At 38.8% G+C, this 22,500-nt stretch overlaps 1 protein-coding gene across 6 annotated transcripts in view; it reads left to right on the forward strand.

Moving 5' to 3' along the window:
* ZNF536 (zinc finger protein 536) overlaps positions 1-22,500 on the forward strand; it is a gene marked incomplete at its 3' end in the record, with an annotated part of 339,887 nt that overhangs the window by 78,647 nt on the left and 238,740 nt on the right. For all 6 annotated transcript variants that reach the window (XM_083870374.1, XM_083870373.1, XM_083870372.1 and 3 more), the window contains exon 4: positions 22,167-22,285. The remainder of the gene's footprint in view (positions 1-22,166; positions 22,286-22,500) is intronic.

Raw genomic sequence — 22,500 nt, forward strand, 5'->3', positions numbered from 1 at the left:
CTGGCATTGTGGACAGAGGCTGGGAAAACAGCAGATGTTTTTGCCCATGTGTGAAAGCACGGCCCTCCTGACTCTGAGAGGGAGGTGGCAGTGCCTTGGGGCATGGTTGCTGTGAAGTCACATGCAAATTTATCCTTCCTCAGTGGTGCACTGTGAGCTTCCTTAGTGGTTCAGCCCAGTTTGCTACAGAAACCCTTTTAGTCGCAGTAAAATACATATTGTTCTTACACATCTTAAAAAAAAATTAGCTTTTTTCAGATGTTGCAATAAAATATAGGGTCCAAACAAATGATGAACAAAATGTGCTTCACCTCTTTTTTCTGTGATGTGTAACAATGTGGGATAATTTCTTAAGGGACAGTGAATAGGTATAATGTATTTTGATTTTATCAGATAGGATGGCTTTGGGGTTTTTTAGGGAAGCCCCCATTTGCAGAGCAACAGAGGAGTCGAGGTGTGAGAATAGCCTTATGTAAAATAAATCAAGTGTTCTAGGGAATCTGTTGCTAGCCCAGCTGTTGATTGAACACCACTCTGCAGTCGTATGGTGATATAGATGGCTTCCTGTGCTAAACAGGCTAATGTGAATCATATTTTCATATAAAATAGGAAAAAAAAGGAGTGCATTTTCTTAATGAATTAACTCTGACTTGGTAGTTGTACTTATTAAAAAAAAAAAAAAAAAGGTTTATAAGTAAACCACTTAACTCTGAACTTTGAGAAGACATTACCTTTTTCCTTAAAGAAGTCTTGGTCCTGTGAAGTTGTTTGGACACAAGCATAGCCTTAGAGTAAGACAAAAATGTAAAACATCTGCTGCAAAAGAGGATTCCTACACTCTAAGATAACTCAATGGAACTTAGATTTCTAAATCTTTAGCTCAGTGACATGAAATTCTCCAAGCACCCAGGCACCTTAGGCAGGTGACTGTCCTTGTAAGTCCAGGTAGTTCTGTATGTACCAAGGACTAACACCTCCTTCTGCTCATGTCTTGAGCTCTAGGTTTTGAGTAATGGACCTCAGGGCTTGAGAATGCAGGATTTAGGAGCTCAGCCAGATGCGTAACAGATATTGCAAGGCTCTGATCTTAGATGAGTGCTGTATTGGATGTAGGTAGAAGTGCTTCGTTTAATCAGGACTGTGGCACTCTAGGAAATTCTAGAGTGATCATATATGTAATTCATTTTTCTTCTGTTCAGCATTTGTGAGTCCTGTATATTAGCCAATTGTGAAATATTTGGAAAACACATCATTGAAAGTAAGATTTCACATTTGTATTTTCCCCTAAGTGTATTTAACTGTTAATGAAAGCCATGGGACTGAAAGCTGTTGAGACAGAAATCTTATTCAGAAGACTGGAGCTGTAGTGCTCTCTGACTCATTTGATCCTCCCATGTCTCCTTTGGGATTCAACCATTTTTAAAAGGAATTACAGATAGCAGTAGAAGAATAGCTTTGTCACTGACTATTCATTCCATGGTGTTTCAACATAGGGCACAGATTAATGTAATTTATTGTGTTGAATTTTGTTTTCTGGACATCTGTTCAATATACCCAGACTCCTCCTCTATAAGACTCTGAGGAGCCATCATTTGGTAGCAGCTAGAAAACATTGGGCTAGATATTCACTGGTGACTTGGAGGTATAACTCTTTATGCATTGGATCTCCAGTGCCCTGAGCTATCCAATTGTCTGTGTCAAATAACCCCAATGTGCCTTGTGTCAAATATTACTGATGTCACTATTGACATTGTGTCAAAAAATGTCATACCTAATGTCTGTCACTGAAGAATGGTGGCAGAGTCAAAACTTGACAAAAAACACTTAAGGATAGATAATGGAAGTAATGTGCATCTTTCTTGTTCCCCTAACAGGGAACCAAGTAAATTGTGTCTGTTCAAATTTTCTTATGCTGGCCACATTTCGTGTTGTATATTTCTAGCTGCAGAGATTTTAGATTTGAACTTCTTCAAAATATTGGTAAACAGGGGGAGTTATTCAAAACAAACTTTAAATGACCCCAGTGAGCAGGCACAGCTGCAGCTGGTGTAGACCAGCCCCAGGTTGGTCCAAGGCAGAAGATGGCTTCAAAAGCACAAGTGCAGTGACCCAGACACACTGGGCCATGAGAATCACAGAGGAGAAAACAGATTTGGTGACTCTCCTTACACTTCCCTATATTGTCTATACTGTATATATGACTTACATTATTTCAAAGTGTTAAAGCTTTTTAAAATTTGAAACTCATGATCTTGTCTTCTGTGATGTTCACTGGTTTTGAGAGAAGGTGTTATTCCTATGGTTATTTTCCTTAAACTTTTCTAAATGTCTTGATGAGACTAATTCCTCTGGCTCTTACAGAGTTCTAAAACTTTAAGGGTAGGGTCTCTTGTCTGTGTGGATGTAGCCAAAAAAAATACTTAAAAGTAACTCCAAAGAGAGACGTATTCAAGCTTTTTTGCTTATGGGAGTTATGGGATAATTTAAAATACCCTGATGCTTATTTGTAGAATTTTTTTCTGTTTAGGAGTTGAGTATTTTGTTTTTTAATTAGTAGTATATCTTGAGTCTCTCTGGCTCATGGAATCAAGGTCTGTATCCCTTCAGAGGCAGCCTCAGGAAGTTCTGCTGTTCTCAGACTGGACTGTGAGCAGCAGCATCTGGAAAGAGTTTGGCTTTGAGCAGATAACTTTAGTCATTCCAAAGTACTCCTGTTAAGTAGTAGTAGTAATAAAAATAAAATTATAGTGGACTGTAAAGCAACATTCTACTCTGCTCCTAAGCAACTTCCTACAGTTTTCTCAAGCAGATGCCTCATGTTGCCCTGAAAGCCTCTGGACTTGTGTGAAGGACTGTCTGCTGGTGCTGCCCAGGCAGTTGGTGGGATTTGTTAGAGCCACGAGGTCAAATCTTCCCAAGCAGTGGAGAAATGCTGAGAGGCAGAGCTTGATGTACAGAAGGCTGATGTGCCGTGAGCTGGTTTGCTTTTGCAGAGCTTTTCAGGGAGGGAAGGAGCTGGATGCAGACAGTAAACACCCTAATGTCTGGGTCAACACACAGGATCAAACACTGCTGGGCTGCTCTGTGTGTATCTGTCCTGTGCCCTACCTGAACTGGCTGCTGCTCAAACCCCAGTGCACTGGGACTGTGAATCACCTGGTGCTGGAGTCCTCTGTGGGTCCTTAGACACATAATTATGTTTTTTTAGAGAGCTCTGAATTTTGAATCCATACTAAAATTATGTTTCTGAAACATCTTTGCCTAGAACACAGCAACAAATAGAAAATACAATGCTCTCAGATCATGAATAAAAGCTGGGCTGCAGGAAGAGTAAAATCCTTCAGTAGAAATACTCATGAAGGTTAAAAAAAACATAGAGGAAAAGCATTTGCCTAATTATCAGCATAACTGGATGTAACAAACAAGGAATAAATATTTTTTTTTTGTTTTCATTATGTTAAATTAAAAAATCCAGTCTTGGGCACTTTACCTCTGAAATATACAGTATTTTCAACTTCAGAGCTGCCAACATTTCTCAAATAAGTGAAATGGCTCAGGTGATATTTAAGATGATTTTGTGTGATGATGAATAGCTCATTTACCATCTTACGTTTAAACTCAGATCACACTGAAATGTGTGTTTGAAAGTCTGGATGAGTACATCTGGACTCACAGGCAGGTTCTCTTCAAAATAGCGGAGAAGAATCTTCCAAAGATTTTATGGGTGGTTTCATTATCTAGATCCTGTCCCTGAAAGACTCCTTCCCACTTACAGCCCTTCATTGCTTTGAGTGTCCCATGTTCCCTTATCACAAGAGACATCATCTGTTAGGCCTTAAAAATAGGCTTATTTTAAATTAATAAGTAACATAGGAGCTTTTCCTGATGTAGTCTTGGCCTCAAAAGTAACAAGCAGAGGAAACAAATGAAGGTGCTCAGCTCTACCTCTGTAGATCTTGGTTCCCATCTGAGTAGGGGGATGGAATAAAAGGAGAGAGTTTTCTTTTCATCCTTGAAAAATTCCAGATATTGAAAAGTTTTGTTTCATTGGCCAAAATTGCTAAAGCTGTTCTGTTTGAATAAATAACATGTACTTTGAGATTCCTGAACTCTTCTCCTTCTGACACTCAGATGCAATGATGAAGTTGTAGTCTAAATGCTTTCTTCAATTAAAAAAGGGAAAAGGACAACAAAGGGGTAACTCCAGCAGGAGTTGGGTGAGTAAATGTGTTCTACCAGAATAAGTGAGCCTGATGCTCAGGATATTCACTTATCATGTGCGAAGCTAAATCCCTGAATTACCTTTTCAGAGCCAAGCATGAAAGTAAGCCTCTTCCATTCAAGGGGAATTTCCTTATTTCATCCCTCTGTAAGGTTCCTGTGGGTCTTTTGTTTTCCTTTTTCTTTTTTTTCTGACCACTACTTTTGTGAAATCCTGGTAATGCCTATTTGTTCTCTTCGTTGTAGAGCCTTCTGCATCTGCCTGCTCTCTGTAGTAAAGGCATGAATTCTGAACTTGTAGTAATTCTAAAAACATTAATTACCATAAAAAATAGTTAATAGCCAGACTGCATGTTTGACAAAACACTTAGCACGGTCAAGTAAGATGGTTAAGTTTGTTTAATACACAAATATAGTATGCTTTTATCCATTTAGTTTAAAATTCTCTTCCTCCTATTTAGCAGTTTGCTAATGAGAATACCTGTATAACAGTAGTACTTTAATGGTATTTACTAACATAAATATTTGCTTTCTAGAAGCAATATTACACAAAATTCCTGAACTGCAGTCTAAGCAACTGCTGGAATGTTTGAGGTAAGAAACCTGACCTTTGGGGAGGATCAACATCAGGAAAACAGAGTTTCCACTGTTTGTGACTTGTGTCCATAGTGAAGGGGCTTGGAATGGCAGGAAGGTGACTGACACATACTGTGTCACTGCTGAACTCCAATGGAAAGTTCTTGTCTTTATAATGATATTGGTAGCAGAAAATATTTTGCATGAATTTCAGCATATCCTTGTACACTCAAAACAGTTAGTTTGTCAAGGTCCTTCTGTAACTGATAAGGGAAAATAAATAGAAAGAGACCTTCATTTATACTAAATGTTAGGAATTGCAAAACCTGTGTGGAAAAGAATAATTTCGAGTCATCTGCTGATAAAATTACATTAGCTGCAGCTTAAAACACAACAAAACAGTCTTCTTTGAGGCATTGTCTTTTCCACATAAATTCTGCTCCTTCTCCCTCAAACTATTTAGTTGCCAGTCATTATTGCCAAGTGCTTGAATTCCACATGCATCTTAAAGTGTGGTGTCCATGTAGCTGCAGTTGGTGCTCGAGTGCCAGTCCTGGTGTAGTCAGAGCAGCCCTGGCTGGGGGCACAGAGGGACAGCCATGGACAGGGCAAGGGTGAAATTTCTCTAACCCTTCATCCACTGGAGGCTTGTCCAGGGAGTAGGTGAATATACAGGAGCCTCCTAAAATAAATAATAAACTCCCACAGGTTTATTCTCAGAAATGCAGGAGTTTGTCTGGTATATTCAGGTGAGTGCTGACATGAGACTGGGGCAGGAACAGTCAGCTGCTAACACTTTTTCTAGGGTGGAAAAATATATTTGAGATCAGGAATGGAGATGCACTTTATTTATTACGCCACTTCTCTTACTCTAATTTTTTTTTTGGGATTTCTTTGCAAAGGGTCTTCTACTCTTTTTTTCTTCCTTAGCAAAGTACTCCTACTTAGCTTATTTATTTTTCAGCTTTAAAACATCAGCATTTTATAGATCTGAATTTCACAATGTGAGGATGATTGCTACGTACAATTTGCAAAATTGTGATTAACCAGCCCCTGTTTCGAGTCAGTTCTCCCTAATTCACAAAAGGCTTCCAAGAATAGTCTGCACAAAATTCAGTGTGCAAATTGTAGGGCAGATTTTTAGAGGGCAGTTTAAAGAATGAAGTCCTAAGGGTTTTATCTATATTTATATCTCTTGTTAAACCAAACTCTTATGTAAATGTTACAATCTGTAAATAACAAGCTGAGCCGCTTTCTTAAAGGAAAGATTGCATCCACATTTTTTGAGATTTGGCAAAATTATTAACTTGCACAATAGACTAATATACAAGTATATTTGGAAGCAACTAACGCTAGCCTGTGTCTTCATCTGTATTTTATGGATATTAAAAGGTTTAAGAATACGTAGACCTTTCATTTTCCTGTAAAAATTGTCTCAAATTGAAAAACACTGCCCTTAGTGATGGCTTGAAAAAATGGAGATAGCTTTTGTATACTTTTACTTTTTATAGCCATTAATGTTGTAGTAAATCTTGTATTATTGTATACAGTCTAGATTATTCTTCATTCTTTTGCCTTTGGACAGGAAAGAAATTACTGGCTTCCATCAGTGTTATTGGCAATCCCCATATTCTGACATCTGTTCCTTTCTAAACATTTTACCAACCTTGATGAAATGTAGTTTAGTGTTAGAAGCTGACTTGAAGAAAAAATTGGATGATAAAAAAATAACATTGATTAAACACCAGAAGTAATTTACCAATGACTATCAATATTTTGATGGCCGTTGCAGTTTATTGCAGAAAAGCTAGACATCTTTTAGTAATTTTAATCATATATAAATCTTTGAATTAAACTGAATAAATGAATTCTCATTTTTTAAACAGAAGGATGAGAGACTGATTTTACTTAATTTTAATCAAACTCTTTGAGCCATAGTCCTGAGAATGTTTGGGGCATATTTCACAGATGCTGTGCAATGCACAGCTCCCCAAATTAAAGATGTCAATTAATATTTTCTAATGCCCAGTGGAGATGTCACTCCTGGTGCTGTCCTTTCCATGGAGCAACCCTGGGATCTGCCCACTCTAGACCAGGTGCTGGAGTGGGGGACACTCCAAGGGGCCTCCAAGAGCAAGGGTGGTGGGTGTTTGGTAAACCACCAGCTCCGTTCACACCCCACCTTTATTAACTGTTCTTCATTAAAGCAAAGCGGAGCAATAAAAGACAAGTGATTATTCCCTCTCAGGTGCCAAGCGCAGAGCAATTATGGTGTGTCTTTCCCCACTCCATGGGGCAGGGAGCTGCAAGGGGAGCCTTGCAAGAGGTTGTTGAGGGCTGGGGCAAAATCAGGGGTGAGTGTTTCATTTCCAAGGACTGGAACAAGTTAATTACTCAGTGAAGGAGGAGGTATGAACAATATCTTCTTGGCAAGGGAAGTATGTGAGAAATAAATTGAAAAGGGCTACTACAGAGTGTGTGTTCTGATATTGTGAGAGGTAGATATACAAGAGGATGGGAAGGTGTGATTAGGTATTTTCAGAAGCACTTAGCAACAGTCTCGGTGGAGCTGTTGAAATTCATGGGATTTACTATGGACTGGTAATGTTTGGGAGCAGAGTTTGGGTAATGCTAAACTGCAAACCCCATGCCCTGTGTGTGGATCCTCCCTGCAAGGTTTTCAGTAGAGCTGTAGTACTTCAGAAGGGTGAGGAAGGCACAGTTCTCCAGCACTGTGTGTATCTATGGACTGTTGAGGACAAAATGAAATTGCAATTCTTGATGAATTCACTTCATCACACCAAGATTTTCAAAGGTAAAATTACTCCTCTAGCAATAGGGGCTTAGAGGACTCCCAAGCTAGTTTTTGATTCCCTTACCTTTGAGAGAAACTTGAACCATGGAGGGTTCAAGGCAGTTTCTAGGCTGTTGGAAGTGGAGGGGATTTGAGAGATTAGTTTTCTCCATTTTAGAGAAAATTTTAATTTTAAGGAAAATTTTCCTAACATACCTTCTTTAGAAGCTTTGAAGCTTCACATTTATTATCAAAACAGTTTTCCTTTAATTTCTAAAAGTCATGTATGGTAGGAGTAACTGGTCTAGGTTAAAGAGATGTATAAATTGACAATTTTTTGGATTCTAATACTTTGTGCTAATCATAAAAAAAAATCATACAATTCAGCCAAAGACCTCTCAGCATGCTTTATAAATTCATTCAAAGATGAATGAATCCTCACAGTTCCTTGCTGAGGATATTTAGTAGAGAAAATAAACATTATAGACAAAATGTCACTTTTTGAAAGTGCATTGTTTTTCTTAAAACCAATTTTTTCCTTTTGAAAACAGGTTGGATTCAACTGTGCTTATACATGTACCTACCTGGAGTGCAGTCTAGTGGTCAGGAGACTGTTCTGGGAAATGGGATGACCTGGGTTCTGACACATGTCATTCCCAAACCCAAGTGTCTAAAAATTAATGTATAAAAACAAGAATAAAACAATCTCTGAACCAGTCAAAGGAACTGGACTTGGCTCTTCTCTGCTGTAGTGTGTTCTGTTACCACCAAGAGACAGAGATCTTCACTCTGTCTTCTTCCAACAAGCTAAAGTCAACATCTAAAAATTATTTTAATGCAACTCTGCAAAACAAACCTTTTGAATCCATTAAAAAATAATTCTACTTACCCCTCACAAAAAAAAAAAAAAAAAAAAAAGAAAAAAAGAAAAAAAGAAGAAAGAAAAAAGAAAAAAGAAAGCCCCAGAAAAAAAAGAAAAAGGAAAAAAAAAGAAATTAGAGAGACATGAAAGAAAATTGTCATTGTGTGGTAACATTTAGTATATCTCGTTCAAGCAGGGGGAAACTGAGAGGAAGACTCAGTTGTTTGCCCTGGTGTCACACAGCTCAGCCAGCAGGAGTCTGAGGTTGGCCCCGGAGCTCCGACTACCCAGGGCCATGTTCAGGCTGGGGGTGCCTGCCCTCCTGTCAGACCTGGAATGCCTGGTGGCCTTCCCCTACCCTCTCCCAGCCTCCCTTTAACATATGGTTTCAAAGCTGTTGACGTTCACCTGCTCAGATATCTGTACAAACTACTGGTAGGAACTACATAAATATCTAACAGATGCACGCGCTCACCCTGGGATTAATGCATTCTGCACTCGGACCCGTCAGCATCACACCCCTTCACAAAGGCATTTTATTTTTTCACTTGCTCATGTGGTGTACACCTGTGACATGCTGGCAATGCACTTGCTTGCAGTGAGAGAGCCCCTCAGGTTCAAAGCTATCCTTATATCTTTGTTCCTTTATGCGTGAACCTTTTGAGGTTTTCTCTTAGTGTTCAAAAGGCTTGAGCATGGCATTACATCTTTAAAACCTCTCCTGACCCTTTTTTGAATATGCTGAATATAAAAGCAGAAACAAAGCAAGGAGAAGTAGATAAATAGATGCAGGGAGACATCATAAGGGGGAAAAAAAAAGGCTCCTGAGCTTGCCAATATTACTTCATGCTTTTTATTGCAAACCTGTAAACTAACAATAGCCCACCACCTCACACAGCTGGGTGTGTGAATTGAAGGTGTGCTGAATGTGTGGGCTTTCCAAATGTGGCACAATAACTGCAACACCTGTGCTAAACCACTTTGCATTGATTTTAGTTTTTTACAATATTTGCAGTCCTTCTCTTTTTCTCTGTAGAGTGGGGGAAAAAGAGGACTTGTCAGGTTTAGTTTCAGGTTTAAGACTTATCTCTCAAGGTATGATGGACCTGTTAGAAAATCATGTGGATTTACATGTACCAAACCAAATGTTGGATTGAGTTTTAAAATGATGGAGAGATTGTTCATCTTGTGGACCCAGCTTTGCTAATGTACATTGGCTTTGGCTAACAGGCTCCTTGCAGCCCAGTCCTGGTTTGCTTGGTTAGATGGTAGGTTTTTAATTTTTTTTTTTTTTAATGAAGCAGCTGGTGTTTCAATAGCCAGTTACAGCAACAAAATGGTTAAGAAAAATACTAATTGTCTGTAAGTGTATATCTTAAGGCACATCACTGATTTAAAATTATTAATATTCAATAATTCATGGTTGTTTAATGAAATGACATATCAAATCGGAAAAAGTAAAAGTGAGATATTTCTGTAACTTAATTCTCATCACTGCAGAACCATGCAGTTACTATCACTTCTATTATTATCTGATATCATAGATTAGGTTTAGTGTTAAGTTTAACGTTAAATTTCAGGCATAAAAACAAGATGCTTTTCACTGAAAAAAAATTACTGTAACATTCTGGGCTATGAATCTCAGAATTATAAAGCTGGGCATCATTGATAAAATCTAAGCATACCTTTTTGGTCACTTTGTCAGCAGTATAAATGGGTCCAAGGGTTGCTCACAGGGCTAGTTAACCTTTTCTCCTTTAACAGCAGCTGAATTTGAGGTTCTTTTTCACCTAAGTGCCTACCAATTTATGTCCGTAATTCCTATTAATTCTGAGTCGCTCTTTCTTACACTGTTGTTACTTGAAATGGAAAATATTGGTTACAGTCCAAGAGAAAAATTTATAGCCTGTCATTGTAGCCTTTTGCTATTTCAATATAATAATACAAATGCATTCCCTCTTTGTGATAAGTGTATTTTTCCTTTTACTTTCTCATGTGATGTTCAGACCCTTTCCAGACTTACTTTGTCTCTGTGATCCCAGAGATTATAAATGCTCAAGGAGCCTTTAAAGTTATTTGTTACCCTTTAAAACAAGGGAAGCAGACTCTCTTGTTCTCTGTCACACTCAGGCTGGGGCTGCAGAAGGCAATTTTCATCTTGTATAGCTGAAAGCTGGGACTCATGGTACTTCCCTGTTAGGTCACCTTATAACCTTTTGGATATTTTCCTACATTTTCTAGGGGAAACAGAGCATCCTCCAGTGTTAAGGAAGGTAGAGAAACTTTTCTGGTCACAATCAAATTCCTGTTGATGTGTTCAGTGGGACAGAGATAGGGCTTAGGAACACAGAAGTGCTGCTGGTTTTAGGAGTGAGAAGGAGACCCACTGGAAAAAAAATTCTTTCCAGTAATCAAGGGAAGATGGGAGTCTCACAGCAGTAATGTGGACTCCTCTAATTACCACTTCCAAGTTATTAGCATCTGGAGTCCTTTTTCCCTTTCCTATCTAGCAATTACAGACTGGGATAGATTAGCATGTTGCAGAAGCAGTAGAGTGGACTAAGTTTCTCTCTGTCTGCACTTGGTTGTTTGCTGCAATTGACACTTTTAGCTGAAGTCCAGGCGTTTTACCTGCCCTTGAATCCCAGGCTGTTCTCTTCATAGATAATATACGTTCAAGGAACACGCAAATTGTTTATTTACTTCTCTACTCCCTGCCCCCATGAGAGAAAAAGAAGCACATCTTAAAAAGCCAAAGAAAACCAGTCAGACACATGTTTTGCACATGAAGGATCACGTCTATAGTAAAATGGGATCCATATGTGTGTTTTGGATGTGAGCATCAATGCTCAGTTTAGCTTTGCCCACATGCCAGGGCATATGTGCTGCTGCCGAAAGCTCAGAATTTTCTTGCTAAATCACACACAAAATTTGAACTTGAGGTTGCATTAATGTCATAAGTTCATAGTTTTATGTTGTTTCTTTCCCCATGTATAGTGTCCTTTGTTTATAACTCAAATCCTCTCAAGATTAAACTTTAAAAAGACTGTGTGATTTAATGGACTTAGGATCAGATTCTAACCTCCAGCGTGAAACAAGCCTGACTGTAGCACTCAATAGCAATAAAGGATTGTTTGCAGTTGTGAAGCAATGACCGCTAAACATTATTCAGAAAAAAAGATGCTGGGACTAATTTTTGTGTGGATGAAATATTCAGATGAATGTTAAAGAACTGCGTAACAATGGATGGTGACATACATAAAGGGTAAAAGAGAAATTACTATCATTCCAATGTAACACTGCACTGATTTTTTTCTTTTCCCCACAACCATAAATATCTTCACTTTAAGTTAGCATATTTCTTTATGTAAAGATTTTTTCTATCTTGTGCATATGTCCTGCAGAAGGATCCGGACAGATCGAAAACTGTCCTGGCTAAATCTGTTTACAGTTTCAAAATTTATAAAAAAATAATTGACTTTTTAGTTCATCCTCCAAGTTTTGGACTTGTTCATGCATATGCATTAATTTTATTCCTTCCTTGCACTTTCTTCCAAATAAGAGCTGTCTTGTAAGTTTAAGATCAGATCTTTGCTGCTGCTCATGTACTTTGTACTGCTCTGGTAGTGGAAAACATCTGTGACTTCCTTGGCCACCAGAGCATTTGACGTACCTGTTTTAGACCATTCTCAGCAAGTGGCAACAGTATCCCATCCCATTTTTCACTCTGAGGATATGCTGGGAGCAGGGGGAGCAGCTTGTGGCTCTGTGATTAGTTCCTGGTCTGGCCAAAACTGGGGAATTGACCAGGAAGCAGTTCTGAAGCTTGTTCTACTGTACGCCAAGTTGTTAGTGGGGAATCTGAAAATTATTTTGGAGACCAGTGCTATCACATCTCAGCTATTTTCAGGGAATAGGAAATGAGGTTCAGATTTTAAATATGGAAATATCCTTCCTGTTTCTGCACAGAATTTAGATGTTTTGGGTCTCTAAAGCTGTTTAATATAAACAAACCAAATTTGAAAGTAAGTAATGCTCCAAGCAAAAGGGGGTAGAGGAAGGGAGAGGTGTCTTTGTGGCATTTATTTTCTTGATTCTCTACCCTTGTCATCATGGTCTTGATCCTGAAAGATATAGCAAGCTGTTTGCTACTAGCACTTTGTTATATAGTAACTTTTGAACCTTCCTTCTGGGGTTAGGTGATCAATTACTTTGTAAAGAAAACACGGTGTTATTTCAAAAGCCGTGTTTTCTTTTAATTTATAATTGTCTCCACATCAGTCTTCAATCTGGAACCTTGAATTGGCTACATATGCACACTGACTCGCATGTAAAGGATCTGTGACAGCAGTCACGTGGTGCTTCCATACCATAATTATTCTCTGTATCAGGCTCCTAGTCCTTGAGAGATCTGAAAAATCTACAAGAAAGCCAGTTTGAGTGTACCTAGGGGAGTCAGAACTCAGCTCAGATTTTTATGTCATCAATAAATAGATTTTTTTAAAAAAGGAAAGGAAGTGCCTTTAACTTCTTATTGTCTTACCTTTGTATTAGAAAGCAGTTTCTTAAAACAGCAGACCCACAGAAGCAATGCCACCAGCTGGAAATCTGGTCCGTGTGAGTGTTTTCATGAGTTGTTCTTGCATCTTCCCCTAAATGTCCTTGTTAAATTTTGTGGTTTAACAATCATCTCTCAAATTCTTCTATGGAATGTATATTCCCCTCATCTGTTGCATAGGAAATCCATATGAAGATAAGAGGGTTTTGGTTTTTCAGAGGGGAAATGGTTAAGCTGATATTACTGAAGTGCTATTGCTTGCTGAAAGTACATGTATAAAATACATAGAAATAGCTTCATTTCCTATCAGGTGACCTGAATATCTTATCTATAAATATGTTATCTAAGAAACATACACATATTTTCATATCTAAGTTGATCTTTGAAAAACTTGTCTTGACTCCATAAAAAATCCATACCTATATACTTTAGGTAATAATCTTTTCAGCAACAGTAGATCCCAGGGATTTTCATGGGACTGAGCAGTATGGCAGGACTATAACTGCAAAATGCACTTGAAAATAAGGCTAAAGAAGATCAATCCAGGAAACTTTTCACTTGACCACAATAAAAATAAAAAAAAAAAAAAGGAGAAAATATTATGGCCACTCAACAGCCAGATCCCAGGAGAGCCTCAGGTGGGAGTTCCCTTCATTCTGATAAGGATGTGTCTCCTTGCAATGTCATTGCAGATAAATTCACAGAGATTTCTTTAGAAATACAAACACCAGTGCTTGCATGAACTGCCACACGAAACCCTGGTTTCATACCCTCCTCTAGAGGGTAACAGCCCTGTTGTGAACCCACAGGAGCCCTGTGGCAGGTCACAGAGCCCCACAGTTGTGCTGTGCAGCCCTGGTGCTTTGGGGCCAACTGCAGCCGTCCAGGACAACAGCAGCAAATCAGTGGCTAATCAAGACAGGCAGCAACAGCAGCAGCAGTGCTGGCCTTCTCCACGGCAGGGTACCACAGATGTTTCAGATAACAAAGTGAGCTTCGCTGACAGAACATGTGTGTAATATATAAAATAATGGGAACCGAAGGAGGGGGGGAAAAGACAGGCCACTCCAATCCACCCATGTAAAAATGTTTTTTATTTATAAGTGAGCAGCTGAATGCGAATGTTGTCTGCTCCCATAGAAGTAAAAAACTGCAGGCTGATGTGGATGAGAGACTTCACATGGTTTTGAGCAAAGTAGACTGCGCATTGAAATCTTTTTCTTGTCCCTAGGGTGGGTCCAGACCTACAGCTGGGGCAAATCCATGCCATTTTATTTTCTAGCAATTATACTTTTTTACCTCCTCTGATGAGATGCCTGTGCTGTGGTTGGGAGGGGGATCATGGCCAAAGTTTCCTGTGTAACACTATAGAATGCGGGACAGATTTTGGACAGGACCAACTTTACCAAATAGTTGCTACACTGAGGATTTTTGCAGGGTGGACCTGGAATATGCAGTGATGATCCACAACTACCTGGAAAAAAAAATCCTATGAGCAGCTCTCAAGTAAGATAATTAGCTGTGAACTGGAAGAATTACAGCAAAAATCCCTGTTTTTATGATATAATAGGCTTACCCTCTACTGTTGAAGTGTCCCAAAGTAATAAGATCAACCTTATAGTTGAGGAATCCTTGGGTGAAGCAGACTTTCACAGGTCTTTTCTGCACTGCTCCCAAGGGCATGAACAAGGAGCGTGAATGGGGCACCCCAGAAATTGCAGGGTCACCCAGTGCTGGTAGTTGGTGAGAGGTACCACTGGGGAAGGGCCTCACGTTGACTCTGTGTGTGGCCTGCTGAGTAAAGGTTTGTAAACAGGCCAGGAAGGTAACCTGGAATGCCTGGTCATGTCCCTCCATGCCTTCTCCATGTCTGTGGTGCACGGCCAGAGCTCAAACACCATGTGAGAGCTGCCCAGGGGGGTGCAACTTGTTAGCCTGCCTTTGGAGAGTAACAGACAATGGGATTCTGCAGGGTGGAACAGGAAGCTCCTATCAGAGGCTAATAAATGTTTCCTTGTAAAATGGGGAGATGCTTATGTGAGTCCAGATATAAAGTGAAAGTAAGACAGCCCTCAGAGGAATTACTGAGGTAATAAATGTACTTACTAGGGCAGTGTGTGCCAGAGCAAGACAGAAATGGGCTAAGACCAGAAGAAAATTAGAACCTCAAGTGCAAGCTGAAGCTCGATGGTCAGATGAAATTCAACCTTTTCCTCTGGGAAAAGACTATCTGCCCTGACTTGATTATCTGGGATTGGTGTGGCCAATGAGAAGAGCAGCAGCGTAGGATTTCTGCCATGTGTCCTGCTTTAAGCAGTAAGACATGAACACAGAATATGGTAACCAGCTGAAAGAGGATTTGGCTCTCAGCATATGCGTATTTTATGTACAGATTGTGCTGTTGTAACTCCAGCACCTCAATGGGTCAGAGTCTGTCCATGTGTCAGATTATTGTGGCATTGCAGGGTGGCTAAAACGCTCTGAGACTGCCTGTGGGATCTGTGGTTTGGCCCAGCACAATGCCCCTCTGCACGAGCAGAATAGAGTCATCTAAGCTGAGAGAGGTGAGGGCATTCGACCACTCTCACTAAAATCAACTTGAAATCAGAGGTGTATGACCTAGAGGAGATGTTTCAGAGGCTGAAATCTAACTACAGGTTAGGCAAATTGCTCCAAAAATCTTGAGGCTGTATATGTGTTGTGGTCACTTTATCAAAGTTTATAATTTTAGTGTTTCTTTAAAGTCAGGTATGTAAAAGCAGGACTTCTATAATGTATTCGTTAAGTGAAGAAAGTGGAAAAAAAATCCTGATTTTTTTTTTTTTAAGAAAGTATTTTTTATTCTCTGAGCAACATCTTATAATTGAGATCCACCTTGAACATGCCAAGGTCAGAATTCAAGACACAGAATATGCTCATGAAGCTGCCCAACAAGATACCTTTATTCAGCCAAATTGGAAAACTTGTGTGTAACCCAAAAGATCAGAATAGAGTCCTTATTGAGCAAGGTTAGGAGGGATAGAAACAATCGGCTTATATAGAGTATTTTTACTTCATAGGAATGTGGTTCTGATTGCTGAAAATGTATCCTTTGCATGAAGTACAAGCATAATCCTATGCCTACTTTGCCCTTTGAGTAAAAGTATGCTTAACAGCAATTTCAGGGGGGAAAAAAATCTATTTAAAGCCTGTTGAGCAGAATATCCACTTATAGAAGGAAGCTATAAGTGAATAATGTTAATGGAGTTCTATTTTGTAAAATGCATAGGACAACTAATAGAATCAAGCTCCTATAACAGTGAATGATTGAATTACATTTAAGAGAGTACCTAATTTATGACCTTTAAAGATAGTTTTTGTCAATCCTAGACCACCTTCATACAAAAGTTTTTAGAAATATCATCTCTCACTTTATATTATGGTCAGAGGACCTTTTGTGCTCTTGTATGTCAGTAGTTCTTTTAAAACATTTAAGTAGGCTAATTGCTGAAAGAAAAAAAAAAGCTTTCTGGAGAAAATTATTATACCTGTTTATTAGTGTAGGTGAATTTCTTAATCTGGGAATAAATTTTGAACAATAGTGATGAAGAACGACCTGACCCAGGGCCTCCTCAGAAAAAGAAATTAAGCTCTATAAATACCAATTTTTGAGTGTTTTTCCCTCCAAAGAGTGGATTTTTAAAAAGTAGAAGTTTGTGTGTAACTTCTGCCAATCACTGAGGTATCATGTACAGGAACATGAAATTTTATACTCTTATAACTTTTTTTTCCTCCCATTTATTTTTACAGTATGTGTTTGTTTTATTACTGTGAAACTCTGATTCAGTGTTGATTTGCACAAAGGAAACCCTCAAATTTACTGCACACTTCATTAAAACTGTTTGTACTTTTATCAGTTTTGAAGAGGCTGCTCCTGCAGTCATTTGATGCTGTTTTTTCCTTGCACTGTTCAGGAAAGTCAAGTGAATTTGAGAGCCCTTCCATGTAGCATTGGAATTTATACAGAGATTCTGTGTGAGAATACCCTTCCATAACTCTCCTTTAGGTTCTACATCATTCCTTAAAACATCCTACAATTTTAGCTTTTGTGCCAGGGGGTTCTGCCTGCTGTGGTGTCATTGATTGCTCATCCTAAAAGAAGGCAGAGAACAAAGGTGGGATAAGCTGCTAATCTTCTGGATCAGCCAGATGTTGCTCAGTGGTATATGGGAATTTAAGGCACCAATCCTTAAGGAAAAGGGGGGCAAAGAGAGGCTGTGAGGGAGTCACTTCCCTGTGGCACCCAAAGTGCTTCTGGGTCACGCTGCCTTAAATGTGGCTTTTTCCTGCTGGGTGCAATGGAGCTCTCTGAGAAGCATCACATTTCCAGAGAGCTACAAATGGAATTGGCTACTTTAAGAATACAATAATTTGATTAATTTTTTTTTTTTTTTTTTTGAAGATCAGTTCAGTAAGGAGGACCCTAGCATTTTATAGGTCTTGCTTGTTCTCTGTGAAAGCTCTGTGCTGTAGCTCTGACTTCCTATTGAGGTAATCTCAAAATTCTTACTGCTGCAGAATCAGAGCCAAAAGGGCTGGATTGCACGTGTACAGCTAAGGAACAGATTAGAAAAAAGGATGTGAAATTTCTGTGGCTTATCATACTTATGGTTCTATCCTGTACAATGTAAAGTAAAAAATGTATCGTTTTACACAGAAGCTCCATTATAGGTCAGGCCTTTTCTTAACCAGCCACTTGAGAGTGGCCCCACTTGACTCCCAACACAATTTACTCTGACCATTAGTTAAGGACTGTTTCTGCTCTGTCTGTGGTGTTCCCAGCTCCATATGGTGGTAGCTTAAGGCTGATCTAAGAGTAAACAAGAAGTGCAGGGTTTTGGTCACACAAAGGTGTGGGACTCAGTTTATAAAATTAAAGCAGAGATTAAATGCAGGGGAAATAGTCTGTCCTTATTTCACATCAAATATGCCAGGAATTGGAGGTTAGATCTCATCTCTTTTTGTTGTGCTTGTTAATTCATTATTTCAAAGTAAAACCCTTTTTTGGAGGGATTTTTTGTTATTTTATTGCTGCTTTTCTGAAAATGAAGTTCCTGCACTATATTGCATGTTCAGTATTCACAACAAGGAGAGATTCTGGCTTTGCCCCAAAATGCTGACAGTCTCGATACTTTTACAGTGAACATCTCTGGAGCACTGAGGAAGATTTTTTGGAGGATGAGAGGGAATGTCAGGCTAAAGTACCGTAAATAATTTATAGACCTCAGATAATTGTCCTGTGACAGCTCCCAGTGCTTCCAGTTTCTTCCTACCAACCCTATTTTCAGCTATCAGTTATAGAATCTTGACTTAATATTGCTAATTGCATAGTAAACAGAACAATATTGTTTGCCCCAAGACAGATTACCATTTCTCATTACAGAATTCACATAGACCACAAATCATTGATACCATCTCCACCAGTTATAATAAAGTTTATCTTCAATCTGATAAAAAGCATGTACTGAATAATAACTGTTGCTCTTATTGTAAGTGGTTTAAAAACATGCTTTTTTTAAAAGCTGGATAGTTCACTGAAGTTGCAATTCTCCATTTGCCCTAGCCAAGAGAGGTGAGAGTTGGGGACAAAAATGGTCAAATTTCCAAGCATGACTCTGTGGGTGCAGCGTGTGTGGTGGCACTTGACAGCTGATGAACCTCTTACTATTATCAGAGTCAACTAAACACAGTCAGTCCCACTTTCCCTGCATTTATCTGTATTTGCACTTGAACCCATTGTTCAGAGCATTATGGATTTGCATCTTCAGCTTATTCATGGAGAATTAAAGTGCACTGGATGTTGTAAGAAGGTTTATCTCTTCAGTTCAAATCCTAGAGGTCCTCCATGGTCTGCAGGTTTCTGCCTCAGTTGTGAATGAGCACTTGCACCTGCAGCAATGCAAGGACGGGCACTAAATCCTCAAGGAAAACTTCCTGAAAAAAAACCAGGTTCATTTTACTTATGTCCCACCCCTGTTTATGCACACTCATAGATGAAGAAGAAATAATTGAGTAAGACACAAACCACCAAAATCCATAAAGGGGATACTGTGGCAGAAGTATGGATACTGCAATACTTGTCAGTTTTTTTTACAAAGGTGGAAATCTTCCAGTAATGCATTTCAATCTGCCCTGGTGAATTTAGATACTCCTTAGGGAAGTTAATCTTTTAGCCCTGTATGGTTTCATGTCATATATGCTGAGATGGAAGCATTTGCATCATTGTGTGTCATCTTGAACAAGACTGGCCAAGTGCTAACTGTCACAGCTGAATTTTGCATTTTGCTACCTCCTTTCATTGAGATGAAGCTATGCCAGCAAGCTCAGCTCTAAATAAAAACTTCCTCAAAGCCTAGCTCTGCACCTGAATCAGGGAAATGCTAGTTTGGTGAGAAGTCCTTAAATCTGGACCCAGTTTTAAAGTCTAGTGATTTCATAAGACAACTGAAAATACTGTGCAAGTCCATCAGGGTTTGGACAGGGGTGTGTGAAGTCATGATTGAATCAGGTTCTAGTATAATTCTGTAGGGAAGCAGGGATTCAGAAGGATTCTTTCAGAGTTGAACCCCAAACTCATTAAAATATTACAATAAAGTAATTAATGCACATGGCCACTAGACACTCTTAAAATGTAAATTTCACAGCTGTAAGAAATTAGATTTGTTTAAAAATAACAGAAGGCTCAAGTACAAATTATGGAGTAAAAGCCTATAAAATTTCAAACTTGGTTTTAAGGCACAGGCTTTTTTTTTTTTTTTTTTTTTTAATTTTTTTTTTTTTACTAGCTCATTTACTTCAGCACTAGTGTTCAGAAACTGAATTCCTTGCCTGCCTTTTGCCTCTGAAGTTGTAGTTAGGTACCAGTGCAGAGCTGAATAGTTGGAAAGTTTTCCTATCAGAAGGTTGGACTTGGAGAACAAGGCAAAATTTGCAAGGAGCCTGTACCCCATCTGAAGCCCATCTTGTGCTCAGGAGATGCAGGCACATGTTCCCTGAATGCCTGTGTGAGTTGTTTGCACAGCTGGGAGGACAGGTAGGAACAGTTGTTGGAAATGCTGCTTTTTCACTGCACATGTGTTTTGGCAGGTATGAGGAGAACCTGACCTCTATGGCCACTCAAAGTGGCCAATGCCCTCAAATCATTCTGTGCCACACAGGCCAAGAAAATTAATGTGGCTTCAAGGTTCAGAAGCAATGGAGCCAACTGTATTTTCAAGGGATGTAACATGTCTTTTCAGTGCAGAGGCCGAATTCCAGACTCTCCAGCACTTTCTCACCTGTTGTGTTTACAAACATGGGCCTGACTATACTGCAAGAAAAGACTTTGACTAGCAAATGTCCAGCAGCATATTTCAGCCCGTTTCCATTTGAAGCAAGGCTGAAATACAGGGCTCCACCACAGCCTCTTGACACGCCAGCTTCAGCAGAGTACTGAAATGGTTGAAGGAAGAAATTCCAGTCAGAATATGTTCCAGATGAATCCTGTTGGAGTTCCATTTCTAAATGTATGCTACGTGCCTAACTATTAAAAAGTTCAGATTATGACCCCTCTAATGTTATTTTAATGCTAGTTTTTAAAATGTAATTATAAATCAAATTGCATTTGAGATCTGAAGCTGACAGTAGTGAGCTGGAACACTCTAAGAGCTGCTTTAAAAATAACCCCTCTCAAACTTTATTACTGGTTTCAGAAAGGGAAGTGCAAGTGGACTGGCCAGATTCATCCATGCTGTTCCCATCAGCAGACAGGACAACTTGCTAAGTGCCAGTTGTGTTCTGGTTTACAGAGACATAACACGGGAACTTTTATCTTTATCTGGAGATTGCATTTCCAAAGTTTGAATATCTCTCTTGGAGCTTAAGTAGAAGACACGAGCTCATTTAGGTCGTGTTTCCTCCTTTCTTTTCTCGTTCTTTACCATAGTGAATTTGCCTGAAGATTAAAACTTCTAAAACCTGCACAGTAACCAAGAAGTGGAGAAAAGCAGGACATTATTTGGCAAGTGCAAAATTTTGGGGCAATGCAAAACAATCACAAGGAAGAAATGCATTTAGTGACTGTTGTGCTGGTCAATGGTATCTGTATGAATGTAGTTTAAAAAGAGGGCTGGAAAAGATACCAGAAGGACAGAGCTGAAAGAATGCAAGCAGGGTTGAAATGTTCTGTTCAAATAATGGCTGTAATGATTTTGGTAACTTCATATTTCTTTTTCCCCCCTTTTAGTAAATGTAAATGTTTGCATTAGATACTCCTGTAACTTGCCTAAAAATTAACTAATCCAAAAAGACAGTGCATTAGTAACTATAGGATTTGAATTTCCATTTATATAGGTGTAGTTTAGGGGGAGGAAGGGAGGGAAGAATAACTGGGTAGGTAGATCTGAACAAACAAGTCACAGTGACTCCTTAGGTACATTTTGGATTTTTTCTTTTCTTGTGAATGTGGAAAGTATTTATTCAGTAGTTACTTACAGAACTCTTCAGTGAGTAATGCATTTTAAAAATCTTTATTCCTAGAGTTTTTTTGTTTAGATTATTTATAAATTTATAGTCATAGCTGGTTACCTAAATCATGTTATTTCTTCTGTTCCCTGATTGCATGAGTTACGTATTTACTTGATTCAATACACAATGTAAATTGTGAATGTTACAGCTGAACATACATCTCAGAATTTTTGTTTGGTTGCTCAGTTACATAAATCAGCCAGTTAGAAGAGGGAGGGGACGTACCACATGATCTACTTAAGCAGCTAATACTTTAAAATTTTGAGATTATATATCTAGAAGTATACATTTTGACCACAGTATGTAGATTATATAAATTGAGTGGTATTATTTCTATTCCCTGATTAATGGTTGATGCTGTTACATCTACAGAATGAATGTCAATTCAAACTTCAATTTGAAATTTGAAGTCAATGAATATTTAAGCATTCATTCTAGATGTTGACTGTGAAGACATGCTAATATTGGTACAGCACATATGCTCCAAATTTTGCAGACAGACAAAACCAGAAAGTAGTTACGTGTTTCTAATGCTGTTAACTCAAAATTTTACTTTGAATTACAATGTTTTATAATATTTACTCAGGTCTCATTTTTACCCTGTTTTGCAGATGGAGAAACCAAGGCAAAGAGGTTAAAGGATCTCTGCTGAGCCCCAGAGTGTGTTGATGTCTGTCCCCTCTCCCTAGACATGTGCACAGACTACTAGACCTCTCTGCTCTGGCTGCAGGTAAGACATGTTTTACATACAATATGATCAGTTCTGGAATTGACTTATATAACTCCTAGAAAGATGGGAGAATCTCAAATATTTAAATATAACATATCTAAATGTACCTATATTCTGGCTGAATCCCTGAAAATCATGTGAAACAGACTATTTTCTGTTGCAGACATAGAAAAATCATGAATGGGCTGTTACATAATAGCTTAAAATGTATCTGT

Source organism: Zosterops lateralis, assembly GCF_965231275.1.
Source record: "Zosterops lateralis genome assembly, chromosome: 12".
Taxonomy (NCBI): domain Eukaryota; kingdom Metazoa; phylum Chordata; class Aves; order Passeriformes; family Zosteropidae; genus Zosterops; species Zosterops lateralis.